Source organism: Pyxicephalus adspersus, chromosome 12 (genome assembly GCF_032062135.1).
Source record: "Pyxicephalus adspersus chromosome 12, UCB_Pads_2.0, whole genome shotgun sequence".
Lineage (NCBI taxonomy): Eukaryota > Metazoa > Chordata > Amphibia > Anura > Pyxicephalidae > Pyxicephalus > Pyxicephalus adspersus.
The window spans coordinates 42,102,092-42,117,070 of NC_092869.1; the positions used below are offsets into that span (position 1 = coordinate 42,102,092).

At 39.4% G+C, this 14,979-nt stretch overlaps 1 long non-coding RNA gene across 1 annotated transcript in view; it reads right to left on the minus strand.

Annotated features, from left to right (window-relative positions):
* LOC140342629 (uncharacterized) overlaps nucleotides 1–12,713 on the minus strand; it is a 93,699-nt gene extending 80,986 nt beyond the window's left edge. Inside the window, exon 1 of the long non-coding RNA XR_011923114.1 lies at nucleotides 12,609–12,713. This is a non-coding gene — a long non-coding RNA (uncharacterized lncRNA). The remainder of the gene's footprint in view (nucleotides 1–12,608) is intronic.
* Nucleotides 12,714–14,979: the final 2,266 nt, after the last annotated feature.

A 14,979-nucleotide genomic window follows, 5' to 3' on the forward strand; every position in this document is an offset into this window, starting at 1 on the left:
CTTCTTTTCCCAGGCTCCATTGGAAAGCATTAAAGAAAAACCCGTTCAAGTCACCTAAGAGATCGTTTATTAATCCTGATCATTTCCAGATCCAATCACCCAAGCAATGATTATCTCATCTGTACCATAGACTCATATATGTAATAATTAGATTTCCAGGCAGTTGGGTGACTCAACATTTACTGCCAGCACATATGGATGTGACTGGTGTCCCCTTCCCTTCTGAAATGACTCACAATGGTCGTATACTATGCTGTTGGATCAAATATACACAGCTCTCCAAACATCAAATCCTCCTAAAATCTATGGTCAGCCATTACTCATCTGATATCCATGTCCAGTTTAAAGCCATTATTTCAATTTAAAACCCAACTGAACCTTCAATCAGCAATAAAATTTAGATGCATAAATACTAATTACCTGTAAAACTTTGTTTTTTTTGCACCTAGAACATTTTGGCTGATTTCATCTAAAGCAGGCATGTCCAATGTCTGGCCCGGGGGCTGATTGCAGCCGGTGTTCAGATTTCCATTGGCCCACAGCCTCTGTCATAAAATCAATAATATGCGGCCCGCCAGCACTGTTGACCACAGTATAAAATACTGTGTGTACAAAAAAAGCTTTTTTATATTTCAATATAGTTGATCAATCCCCTTGCAATTATCGGCCTGCTACTCGGCGGGCATTATCGGTAGGGCGGGAGTCCCCATATGTGCACAGGCAATCCCCTACGTCATTTTTGTGGGCGTGTGCTGTGTGGGACCTGCACAAACCACGCCCACTCTGATCCCAAGAATGTGCTCTGCACGTAGCCCACACTAGGAATCCCTCACGTCACCCTGGTGGGCATGTGCTTGCAGGACCGGCGCAGACCACGCCCACACTAACTCTGAGTACATGCTGAATTTTCACATTTTCACCTCACCAAATCTGGCCCTCTTTGCAAAAAGTTTGGACACCCCTGATCTAAAGGTTTATATGTGTTTTAAGCTGTGCAGTCATAAACTGGATGCATGCTTGGACTTATAGTACCTCAGCAGCTGGTAGGATCATAAAATGCCTATGTTATGGAAGAAGCAGCATACATAAGACCACACACGCAAACCACAAGCATGGACTCACACAATGCTCAGTCATTAGGATTGTGATTAATGAGCGCGATGTAGCGTTTACACAACAAAGTGAAAATATGAATGGCTTATAGACACGCAAGGTGAAGCAGCAACAAAGAGGTTATTAAACAAAATCCAAAGAAGGGGGAGTATTAAAGTGTAAGCCGTACTATCTACCTCTCCCACCCAGGAAAATTCGCAGCTGATATATGGGTACAGAGAGAAACTGGCATTGGTTGGCATCTACATACAATGCAGTGCTCGATCTCCTTGTCTATTCACAACAAAACTTATATACAGTGTGTTTCATCAAAAAATAAATTATAATGCATTCTTTTTCTTCCTTTTCACAAATTAAAAAAATCCACCCCAACATTCTGTAAAAAATTACCTTTGTATTTTTTTTTCTATTTACTTTTTTGTTTCTTGCAACACCTATCCCCTGATTGACACCTAGGCAAGAATGCTGTGCCAGCTACCTGCTGCAGAAACCTTGGATATCAATGTCACATATTCCTGGAGGCATCAGGTGCTTTAACAGCGTGGAAGATGGAACCAGTCCTGCTATCAGCAGCCCAGTATGGATCAAGAAGAATATACAGAAGCAGTGACATCAGAGTACGGGGGAACTGGTGGAGCATCTGCAATACTGGATTAGGGACCTACCAGTCAAAAAATGCCACCGGTTGGAGAATTTATGCCATCATGCCATTTTTTCTTACTCTGTAAAACAATACATTTGCACCTAAATCCAAGTTTCTTGCCAGTACCATATTATTCTGTGCTGGTCACTAATCCAGTGCTACAGATGCTTGGTTCCCTTCTGCAGCATTGAATTAAGTGACCTATGGTAGCCAAAGATGGCACCAACAAGGAACTTGGATTTGGGTGCAAATGTATTATTTTACAAAGTAAGACGAAACAGCATGATTGTTTGGGGAGGGCTAATTTTTGTTGCCTATAAAAAAGAAAGGAGGCCATTCATGCAAAGTGGAGCAGTAGATTACAATAAAACGTCACTGGATTTGTTGGGGCATCAGGTATATTTAACCAATAAAAAAGAAGGATATTGGAAAATATTTTGGTGGTGATAGAATCCCTAAAATGCAATAGCTCTGTAAACAATCTGTCAATAGAATAAACTTGTATCAGATTTGAATATCAAAACACTTTAATTCTAGATGCACTTATTCTTTTACCAGCTTAAGGTGATTGGGGGAATTATTTGGGGTGTAGAAGCTGCCAATCCAATATTTTAAATTCCTTACATTGACATTACTGCTATAATATTAGAGAAAAATGTTTATAATATAAAAATAAAAAAAATTAGGGTTCAGATGCCATCAATTCACTTTTCTGTTGGATGCAAGCAGTATAGATGCCCCCAACTCAAACCATGCACAACAAAAGAAAGTTTAGGCTTTATCCTCACTTTATTAGAGTATTTTTGGATATTTGCCGTTTATCAGTTTTTCACTTGATGTGTCCTTGAAAACAACAAAAAATGTTACAACATAATTGCAACTAAACGCATGAAATGATAAGATAAAAATTCAGAGAACATTTTGGTACTTTTAGATATGTGGATGAATGCTCAGTCATCTATTGAATTTTTCCATTTACATGTTTGATAAATGAGCATCTCCATAACAATGCATTGAATCTGGGAATTTTACTGACCAATCCTCAATGAAATATTGACGCACTGATAAGCAGATTCACAGTTAATGACCCTCATCATGAATGTTTTGATGTGCAATTCTCAAAATGAAGCTTTTTTCGATTCTTCACTGATGTAATTGTTTTATATGAGCTGTTTAGTAATATTGATTGCATAAGTTGAGCGGAGCACTTTGTTCTAATGATGAATAATCTATAGACAATGTGCAAGGGGGCGAAGGCTAATCCTGGCTTTCTGGCTAATCTCACATTGCAGGACAAACTAGTGAAAGTATCAGTAGTAATTACTGTCTGGGTACATGGTTTTTACTTCTTTGTTTGAACCTTTGACAAAGCTATGAACATTTAAATATTATTTATATACATAACAAGCAGTAATTGAGCTTTCTAAAAAGACATCACTGACCTCTGCAGCTGCAACCACTGTGGGGTAATTAATTCCTAAATTAAATAGAATATGCGCTAATATTGTTGGATTGCTGCATATTGTTTCAATCATTCTGTGCATCTGTACTGTGTTCAGAGATTTGAAGGTTGAATAGCTGCCATTGCTAGAAGAAGAGGATAGCGTTAGCTGAGTTACCGTTTGGAGGTGTGAAGTGGAAGGGGAGCTGAAATGTGGAGTCAACGCTGAAATGAAAGTGGGGGGTGGGCCAAACTCCTAAGTCATTGTTGGGAGGAAAAGCAGAATAAGCTTAGCTGCTTAATCACTTTTCGGAGGGGGGGGGGGGGTAATGTAAGCTGAACTGCCCAGAGTGGGGCAAGCAGGGATTATTGAGCTGTCTTACACTAGCACTAAAGAGGAATTGTTCCACAATGGATGCAGCTACAAAGCATAGTGATTAGTTATTGCAAAGCGAAACCAAGCACAGCAAAATAAAGTTTAGGCTTTACACACAATACACGATATATGGATATTTGTTTTTGACTTGATGTGTCCTTGAGAACCACAAAAAGCTTGTAAGTCACTGCTAGGAGGTGGGGTAGGGGAGCCAAGGTATGAAGTTATTGCTGAGGAAGAGAAGGAGGGTGGGCTGAGAGGGGAAGAAATGTAAGCTGAGTTGCCCAGAGTTAGGATATCAGGTTATGCTGAGCTAACTTATACTAGCACTTCAGTGCATCTGGAATAAACTTTTAAAAAACAAACTGCTCCGCAGTGGCTGCAGCTACAGAGGTTAGTGAGTATTTAATGAAAAAACAAACCAAGCACAGCAAAAGAAAGTTTAGGCTTTATCTATGGATATTTGCTCCTTGACAGTTTTTGACTTATGAGTCCTTGAGAACAACAAAAAGGTCCAAAAGCTTGTAAGTCACTGCTAGGAGGTGGGGTAGGGGAGCCAAGGTATGAAGGAAATGCTGAGGAGGAGGATGGGCTGAGAGAATTAATGTAAGCGGAGGTGCTTAGACTGGGGAAAACACAGTAAACTGAGTTGACTTACACTAGAACCTCAATGCTCCTGGGAAAACTTTTTAAAAAGGAATTGCTCCACAGTTGCTGCAGCTACAAAGGGCAGTTAGTACTTATTGTAAAGTTCATATACTATTAGGCCTTGCTAAATCATGATGGTAACACCATAGTAACATCCATATGATTTACCAAACAGTGCCAAAGAATTTTGTCCAGCCAACCTTAAGTTTCACAGACCTGAATTACCAAACAACGTGGTTGCTGACCTCAGTTTTCTCAACTGCAATACAACAATATGACTTAGTTACAGTGCCATTTTCCCAATGTGATTGGAGAATGAAGGAGAAGCAGCAGACTGATGAAGCTAACTTTTTTCCTACTGTCAACATGTTTTTGCCAATACATGTAAATGAAGCAGAGCGTTACTGGCTCATAGTACTGATGGTGCTGATATTATGAAAAATTTAGATACATGAGTTACATTTTAGTTTTTTAATACATGTGTTGCTTTAATATCTGCCAACAGATTAACTTCAAGCAGAGTATAGAATGCAAAATCCATGCAAGGCAGAATGATGCTGATTGCACTCTCTTATACAGATAACCAATGGAGGGTGAATTTAAAAAAATCCTAATACACGCTAGAATTAAAATGAAAGTACAGCAAAAAATAAAATGAAAGTACAACACAGTGAGCATGTCGATAATCTGTTAAAAGTAAGAAAGAAAAATCTTATTAAAATTTCATTACACATTTTTAACACTTTCCAAATGTGACAGCTGTAGCCCGGAATAGGTTGAGGTTCAATGACTAGATAGTGGTTTTTTCATCCCATTACTATTTCTGTTTATTTGTGATTTGTTCTGTGTGCTGTTTATTGTTTTTTTTCACCTTTGTGTTTTGTTCTTATACTTAGCCAGCCCATTGTTTCTATGATTTGTTGTGTTGTTTTTGCAATTTTAAGTCATGTTAACTCTGCGGAATGCGATGTTCCTTCCTGTTCACAAAGAGACAATAGAACACCCAAGAAATAGGCAATCTTTTAGGACACACAGTGCTCGCCCGAGGAGAATTTTCATCAAACCCTGGCTAAATTCCCATGTTCCATGACGCCTGTTTTTTCCACACAGTGCAAATTAACTGTAAAATAAAAGGAACTATCCTCCTTAAATGGGATGGAATATGGTTTACTGTTAGGTAGGGTTTGCAGAAAGGGTTGGGTAGATCACTGCTGGGGAATGGTTGCTAATGTACATGGCGGGCAGTCTTCCCATTGGCTTGTGGTATTATGGGGGGGGGATCTTCCTATTTTTACTAGCCAATCGTACATAGAATGGGAGCAGGATTGATAATAAAAATGGGGGCAACATTCCTATTGGCTAGAGGTTTTCAGGTGCTTTACGGCCTTTTAAATCCACCAGTCAACAACTCAGCCCCTAACCAGCTAATATGTATGTAGTAGGCAGTGTTGGCCCACCAAAGGTCACCTAGTTTAGGGGCCTTCCTTACACCCACTAGGAATCAAACTCAGGTGAGTTCACCTTTCTTTACTTCTTCATCCAAAATGTAAAGTCCTCTTGGATCCCATAATTAGGTTATATGGAACCCTCCTACATGTATCCACTTTGTGCAAGAAACCGATTCAGATTTCAAAAATGCCCACCATCATTTGGTGTCCCAGCCCTCTGGTAGACTCAAGGGGCTGGAACACCATGTTTCATAATGACAAGAAAATCAGGATTTGACATGGATGACATTGATTTATTCGATGGTTTTATCCATACATATTGGTTTTTCCATCAAAGAAACTTTAAAATGTTTTCATTTCCCAATGATCTCTGATCATTCTCCACCGGTTTGATGAATGTCAGATTCACTGCTTTATAAACAGACCCCATAGAGTTATTGTCAAATAAACCCATGCATTTTGACACAGCTTCATTTATTCTGGGCGTGTGGACTCCACTGGCCTTTGTCTATGGAAGAATTAATGGGCACCCATCATCGAGAAACAGTTATTTATCCTCAATTTCTGAAAATGTTATTTCATCGTTGGTTTCTGATCCTGATTCACTATCTGGCATCAAGCATACAGATCTGAAAAGTCAAGAGTGAAGCCAAAAGCCCTAACTGGCATATTTGTTGAGAAAATGTCTTTAGACGCACTGAAAATGTTGCATCAACATAAAGTCAAGTCATGTCATTCATTCTGTGTGTATGGATACTATATAAACAGGGATGCATTTGGATAGAAGAGGACCCCAGGCTAGGTGGCATCTTTGTAACAGTCCTATAGAAATCACCCCAAATTCATTTTCCATACTGCAATGGATTTCCCCATGGGAGAACAACTTCTTACAAGTTCATCTTCCCCATGGGTGGCATGGTTGGCTCAGTGGCTGGCACTCTTGCCTTTACAGCACTGGGGTCCTTGGTTTGAACCTCAGCCAGGATTAAGTTTGTTGAGTTTGTTCTTCGTGTTTCAATGCAGTTCCAAAAACATTCAATTAGAATAACTAGCTTTCCCTCGAAAACTGGCCTTGATCAATGACTATTGAAGAGACATGAGATTGTGAGCACCTCTAAAGGACAGTTAGTGATTTGACTATGAATTCTGTACAGCAATATGTCAGCGCTTTAAATATACAAGATGATAATAATAATCCTTTGAAATTCACAGCTTTGATCAATCATGCTGTCCCATGGCCCATACCTCCCAATTGTCTCTGATTTGGTATGACTGTTCCTCCTTCGGCCCCAGATGCCCATTTTTGTGTGAATATCTACACCTTAAAAGCAATATAACTAATACAACTACAACCAATATGTTATTTTACACTACACCATCATCCAGCCAGATAATATAAAGGAAATGTTGTTGTAAAGAAATAAAAAAGGAATAGTTAGTTTAACCAATCATTTTTGCATACACCACTATATATAACTATAATATGACTATTCTATATTATTATTATTACCTAGTGTTTGTCCTTCAAGGGGCTCATAATCTAATGTCCCACCACAGTTATATACAATTAGCACAGACTAAGATCAATTTTATTTTATTTTGTTTAGGGGGGGGGGGGGGGCAATTAACATCACTGCATGTTTTTGGAATGTTGGAGGAAACAGGAGTACCCAGGGGAAACCCACACAAACATGTGGAGAACTCTTCCCTATCTCCAAAACTTGGGATGTACACCCTGATATATTGCAGGGCTATAGGGGTTGTAGCTGGGCCCCCCTGAACATCCATCGGGCCCTGGACTCCTGCCTAGGCTGCCTTCTAGGGGATCCTGCTTTGCATGCAGAATATCTAATTGTTTAATACAATAATGTATGGCCTAAAAATGTTTATGTCTTTGGACAGAATCTTTACACTTTGGGAACCCTAAACTTTCCTTACAAACTCAATGTAAAATAATAAAACTAAAATGAACATTTCATGAGCTCTGCTGATTTATTATAAACAAAGAAAAATTACTAAATAAAAAGTGACATACTGTAATTCTTAGGCACCGTATACGCCTTAAGAAAAAATGGAAAATAGATAGTGTCCAAATACATTTACGTCCAATTTTTATTTTATACGTCTATTATAGAATTTCAATGCATCTTCTGGCAGAGTACCTTGGACATGTCACCAGAAAATATAAGTTAAAGGAGCGTAGGCCTGGGAAAATGCTATATGTTGAGTAAAAAATGATATTGAATTATTTACATTAGAAATGAAGATTAAATATGTGATACTGAATCTGGGCGGTTAGGGAAGCTTGCGTAATGGTTTCCACTATCCAGATTGTAGTAACATCATATAGAAAATAATGGAACGAAATCTGAGTTTGTGATGTACAGTGTAATGTTCTTTTTTCATTGACGTTCTTGATTTTAGATAGCTGTATATTATAAGGAAAGACAGACAGATAGATAGATAGATAGATAGATAGATAGATAGATAGATAGATAGATAGAGTGTAAGCTCCTCAGGGCAGGGTCTTCCCCTCCTCTGTGTCACATTTACGACTTTACTATCTATTCTCCCTTACATCTGTTTTTTATAGATAGATCAATAGATGGCTATGAATCACCACTCCAATGTCACATTATTATTTTTCTCCCTCTTTCTTTCTATTCCTTTCTGTCTCCCTTGCATCTCCTCTCCCTCTCTCTCTCACACCTCTCTCTCTCTCTCTCCCCCCTCTCTTTTCCCCCTCTCTCTCTCACCTCTCTCTCTCTCCTTCTCTCTCTCTCCTCTCTCTCTCTCTCACCTCTCTCTCTCTCGCTCTCTCTCTCCTTCCATCTCTTTCCTTCCTCTCTCTCTCTCTCCCTCCCTCTCTCCCTCTCCTTCACTCTCTTTCCTTCGTCTCTCTCTCTCCTTCTCTCTCTCTCCTTCTCCCTCTCCCTCTCTCTCTCTCCTTCCCTCTCTTTCCTTCTTCTTCTTCTCTCTCTCTCTCTCTCTCTTCTCCTTCCCTCTCTCTCCTTGCCTCTCCCTCTCTCTCCCCACCTCTCTCTCTCTCTCCCTCCTTCCCTCTCTTTCCTTCTCTCTCTCTCTTTCCCTCTCTCTCCTTCTCTCTCTCTTCTCCTTCTCTCTCTCTCTATCTCTCTCTCTTTCCTCTCCCTCTCTCCCTTTATGTCTCCAATCAAACTCCAGCTCACCTGCACAGGAATGGCTGGTCTGGCCAATCAAGATCACAGGAAGGAAGATGGGGGGACCCCATGATGGAGCAAGGATGGGTGTATGGAGGGGTTTAGTTCCAGAAATCCAGAACAATCATATATGAGTTTTATATATTAAAAAGTGTAGATTTATGCAGTGAATCTGTGTAGAGGCTTCTGGTGGTTTTCACTATCTCTGGCTGAAAACTAGAGGGCAGCAGAGTGACTGCAATGTCAGCTTCCTGCTTATAAAAAAAACTCAATGTCCCATGATTCCATGCATTGTGTATCATAGATGGGGTGGTCACACTTGTAGTCTCAGCTCTGCAAAGCACAAATGTGGTGGCTACAAATAAAGACATTCTGAATGGAGCATGAGTTGTAGCCACAGGTTTTATGTTTTCTGCAAAGCATAGAAAGGCTTTATGAAGACTGAATACAGAACAAGAGAAATTATTGTATCATTAGGACGTAAAATAATATGATTTTTGATACTTTAACATTGTAGCAAGTTTCACAGCACAGATTTAGGAAGCCAAGCCACCCACTCCACACGCAGGTTGCTTCTTGAAATCAGACTACAGGTGATTGAGGAACATAATAGGCTTTGGCCTTTTGTAATAATTCTGAGATCATTGACAAGGGCATTTACATGTGATTGAATTGCCCATAGACTTGAATGAGAATGCAAAACTCATCAATACATGTCCCTAAGAGAACTCAGATATGGATTAGTATTTCTCCGGCTGCTATCATCTCCCACAGAGAACTTCAATCTATTGAACTGGCTCCTAAATGTTCAAATTCTTTTTTATCATTTTGTTTTTGACGTCCTACGAAAACGTTCTGCAACAAAAATAAAACCAATTAAAAGTTAAGTATTTCATATCTTTCCTTTTATTCACGTAGACAGTTGTCCATGACAGCCCGACAACCATAATGTGTTATTTGCTGTCTCCTGGATGAAATTCGTGGGTGCTTACGTTCAATTCCCTTGAATGTATTTCATTCAGGAGATGGAACAGGTTTGTAAAGAGATTTTTCAGCAAAATAATGTCTCAGATATCTGCCAGTTCCAATTACAGCACTGAAAGTCTCTTGCACAATGTTTGAAAATTGTATTTATGACCTAAATTAACTTCTCTGCGTATGGAAGCAGAAGAAGAGGCATTTGTGCAGAAGATACAAAAAGGTAAAAAATAAGCTGATTAAAGAGAATTCTCTGGGTAGATCCGCATTGTGCCATCTAAGGTTCACATCCATGGGCAGCCTTTGAGCATCTGTTACAATATATCATTTTAAAGGATATAATATTGTATTTTCAATATTTTCAGTTATTATTGTAGGTTTATCTTACAGCCCACTGGTAGTCACATATATAGATTTGTAGTTAGATACACATTGTACTAACAAACAAATCATTTGTACAGACCTCCACTTAGTTCTTCATAATCTCAGAAAAATTGTGCAGTTTAATAGACTTTAGAGATAGATCTAGAGTACTCAGTAATCAGCACTGAAAATAGAACAGTCACCCTTCTGAAATACAAGTCTGTATAGGGAAGATTGGTAAAAGGGGCATGGCTATTACTCTGCTCTGCCAGCACAAAGCACTGGAGGGGGAGAGCCGAAAACTGCAATTTCACAAAAGGTAAAGGGTAGCGTCATGTAGAAAGTTAGACCCATTACTCTCAGTAATCACCAGTCAATAGCACATCTATTCAGGCCCCTTTCCTCCTCTACAATAGACGTCTGTGTAACAAAATTTCTGCTGAGAGGTGTGTCTGCTACTTAGCTCTGTAAGGGCAGAAGATTAAAGGGGAGATCAGGAAATATAATTCTTACTAATAAAATGTTGGAGTCATTTTGAGAGGTAAACCCAGTGCTCATCAGCTTTCAACAGTGGACCTGGTCAAACAAACTCTTTTCCCTCACAACATACATGGGTGAATATACTTTTGCTGAGGGGTGTGGCTGTTACTCAGCTCTGCCAAGACAGAGAACTAATGGAAGAGAGAGAGTGGGATGCAGCATTTTTATGAATACAAAAGTTGCATCCCCTTCTCTTCCTCTACAATATACATCTGAGTGGGGACATCAACGCTAAGGGGTGTGATGGTTACTCTTCTGCTACAACAAATTTGGGTGACAGTTGTGCTGAGGGGTGTGGCTGTTACTCTGCTCTGCCATAACAGATTACTCTGCTAGGACAGAGCACTCGAGGGGAGAGCAGGAAATAGAATTGTTACTAATGTACAAGTTAGAGTATTTTAGTGATTTGGACCCCGTGCTCATAGTCATCATTTCTCAGTAGAAGACCTGGTCAGATATATCCCTTCTCTTCCGCTACAACATATATGTGTGATACTTTTGCTGAGGGGTGTGGCTGTTACTCAGCTCTGCTAGGACAGATTACTGGAGGGGAAAGCAGGAAATAGAACTGTTACTAATGTAAAAGTTAGAGTAATTTAGTGAGTTAGACCCCATGCTCCAAGTCATCATTTCTCAGTAGAAGACCTGGTCAGATATACCTCTTATCTTCCCCTACAACATATATAGGTGATACTTGTGCGGAGGGGTGTGGCTGTTACTCAGCTCTGCCATACCAGATTACTAGAGAGGAAATAGAATTGTTACTAATGTACAACATACATGTGTTATACTTGTGCGGAGGGGTGTGGCTGTTACTCAGCTGTGCCATAACAGAGCACTGGAGGGAAGGACAGGAAATTGTTATTGAATTATTACAAACATAAAAATTTGAGTCATTTAGTGAGTTAGACCCAATGCTCTCAGTAGCAGACAAAGTCAAACACATGTCTTCTATTCCCCTATAACATATATCTTGGTGGGGACACCTATGCTGAGGGGCGTGGCTCTTAAACAGTTCTGAAATTTCTGCACAATAACAAATCATACCACACAAGGGAATATAACTATAAAAGGTACAAGTCTACAAACAGACTTTAAATACACAAACATACCAAAATACTTTTTCTCACATTCAGCCATTTAAATTAGCTGCAAAGATTAGTCAGCAGGTCAGACAGGTGCAATGGATGAATGCCAGGGTAAAAAATACAGACCTCCAGCGGACTACATCTTTTTTTTTGGAAGGGGGGCCCTATTGCAATTTTCGACAGACTCCCAATGCCAGACAGCTCCAATCTCAAAGCCTGGCAATGGCGGATTATGCAACTGATTCCTTCTTTATCCAGGCAGACATGCCTTTGTTTACAACCGTTAAATTCCTTCCAATCAAAAATCCCTTTAATGGTTTTATCTCAAACCAAAAATAAAAAAAGCTTTTAAGTCAAGGAATCATTTCTAGACAACCAGCATTGGAAAGACCCAAAACAAATCTGATTAATAACAAGACAATAAACTCTTTAATCAAACACCCATCGCCGAATTCCTTTCTTTTTTTTCATTTTCTAACAAAAATAACAATATTGGCCCTGCCAGTGCCTACATAGGATCCTATTTCTGCGGGAGTCTGAATTGCTGCATTGTTCCTCTCAGCAAAAGGGATTAAGCAGGTTGCTATTTTGGTAATTCGATGGGTAAGATGTACTTACAGCGACGATCCAAGTTGGATGCCTGGAGGTGGGAAAAAAAGTCTGTTACCTCGGATGACCCTGCTTCTAACGAGCATCTCGCGAAGCAGTAAGTCTCATACAAAGCGTTAACTAGCAAAATGTGACAATGGATACATAATTACAATTTGACAGAGTTCTCTAATAAGACTTACTGTGACTTCTCCACGTCGGGAGTCCACCGCAGACGGAAAGAGCTTTGTGCGTTGTCCGGGCAGCTGAACGTTTCTTAAAAATGCTTCAAAAATTCTAGGAGACTTAAAGGACCAGTGAGCTGCATCCATTTCTAAAATAAATGTGAATTGTTCATGTTTATTTTATGCATGTGAATTGATCTTGCAAAATTAAAACGTTGCTATTTTTAACTTTTATTTAAAGTGGAATTAATATTAAAAAAACAAAGATTCAGTCCTGCACGAAAACAAAGTTACCTGCCTGTCCGCAATTGTCTGTAGTGTTGTTTTTTTGGACATATCTTGGAGCTACATTGTTCCAAAAAAAAATGGCAGAAGATCTCAAACCTTGAAATGGAACCAGTTGAAGATAGTGGGCCTGATTTATTAAAGCTCTCCAAGGCTAGGGAGAAGATTCAGCAAACCTTGACTGGATTTTGTCATTTGCAATTTGCTAGCAAATGTTTTGAATCCTGGACAAGATCCTTTCCAGGTTTGCTGGATCACCCAGCTTCACAGATAAAAGTGCATCCTTTCCAGCCTTGGAGAGCTTTAATTAATCAGACCCAATGGATCCAAGCTCTGGGGAGGTGAGTTTAATTCCCACTTTGCCATTCTGGCATCCGTTCAGGGCTGCCACGTATTAATGAACTCCAATATGGAATATTCACAGGAGTTACATCATCCCGCCAAGGCCAAACAAACTGGCCAATGGTTGGAAGAGAAGAAGCGGTTGGCAGTGCCCCTGATGGAACGGGGAGACAGGTAGTGAACCAATAATAATGAACTAATAAAGAACCTGCCCAGTTGCAAATTTTTAATTTTCAGCTATAATTCACTTTAAAGAACTTTCAGTAACTTTACAAGTCTTTAGGTATTTATTTCTACATATCTACATTCATAAATTTCTTACAACATAGGCTTATAGCTTTGATCATTGAAATTCTACCCATGAAATTGACTTTTGCTTAGGTTGAGATGATGTCATCAGTCTGCTGCAGGCAAGAGGAAGCATTTTCTTTATCATTTACAAAGTTACAAAGTCAAGGAAGAGGCTGCAGTAAAGGCTGATTAAATGTTAATATATATGTAGCAATATACCAATTCACTTCCCCTAGTAAATGTTGTGCTGCATACCCTGGTATGTACGAGTATTCTCAACAAAAAGAAGTAATGGAAAGACAGGGTATTTTGAAATACAGAAGTGTATTAGAGCGCAGAAACAGATTGAACAATGCAGCAACTCGCCTGTATTGGCTCCTCAGGGGACTTGAGGACATCAAAGTCGAAAGTTAGAAGCATGTGCAAGGGATTCAGACAGGAATCAATACCGCAGGAAAATGATAAGGTAACCCCAGGTTAGATGATGTATAGAAAGGGCACTCAGATCAATATGGTCAATGATGTGTGTATTAATACACGTGCTTCTAACTGTGCACGTTGATGTCCACAAGTCCCTTGAGGAAGCCAATAGAGGCGAAACGCGTTGGGACATGCTTTTTAATCTTCTTTACATCTTGTTTTTGTTGACAAGGGCTTTATTGTCTAGTTTTTTAATCTTCCACCCCACTTTGGAAGTGGGAATTAATTGAATAAATCTACATGTATACTAATGTGAAATGTAACATTATACATGTTCAGTCTGTTTTTGCTCTCTAATACGCTTCTGCATTTCAAAATACCCTGTCTTTACATTGCTTCTTTTTGTTAAGAATACTGATCAAATGTTAGACATTTGTAAACATCCAAAAACCACATAGACATCAGGATTTATGTGATTGGGTCATTTCCAAGGTGGCATCTCAGTCCACGAAGTAGAAGATGCATGATGCTGGATTCATCTACGGAGAGAAACCTGTGATTATCTAAGTGATGTATGCTATCAAATGATTGGATCCCTTCAATTTACTTTAACTTATATTTTATTTAAATGTTCAGGTGAATCTGAAGAAGCATTCTTTGTTCTAGCTATAGATTCCATTTTTTATATTTATAGTTTTATGACTTATAATAACTTTGCTAAGCTTCGTAGCTTTTGGACACAATTCCTTCAGAACAAAGCTATGTACAAGAAAACAAGTCTAATTTAATGGTAATGTATTTTTCCGTTTGTGTCCCAGTTTTGCATTCCAGTAGTCGCCTCGTAAACCTATTTTTTTCAGAATCTTTTAATTCCAGACGGCTTATATCATTTCACACACTTGGGCGGGACACAGAGGAATGCCACTGAGCGCAAGCCAAGCAAAGGATTCTGGGAGAGGAAACAGCAAGCGGAGGCCAGGAATCACAAATCAAAATTCCGCGGCCGGGCAAAGTGAGCCGTGGGTCAAAACTTTCAGCGCCTGACCTCGCG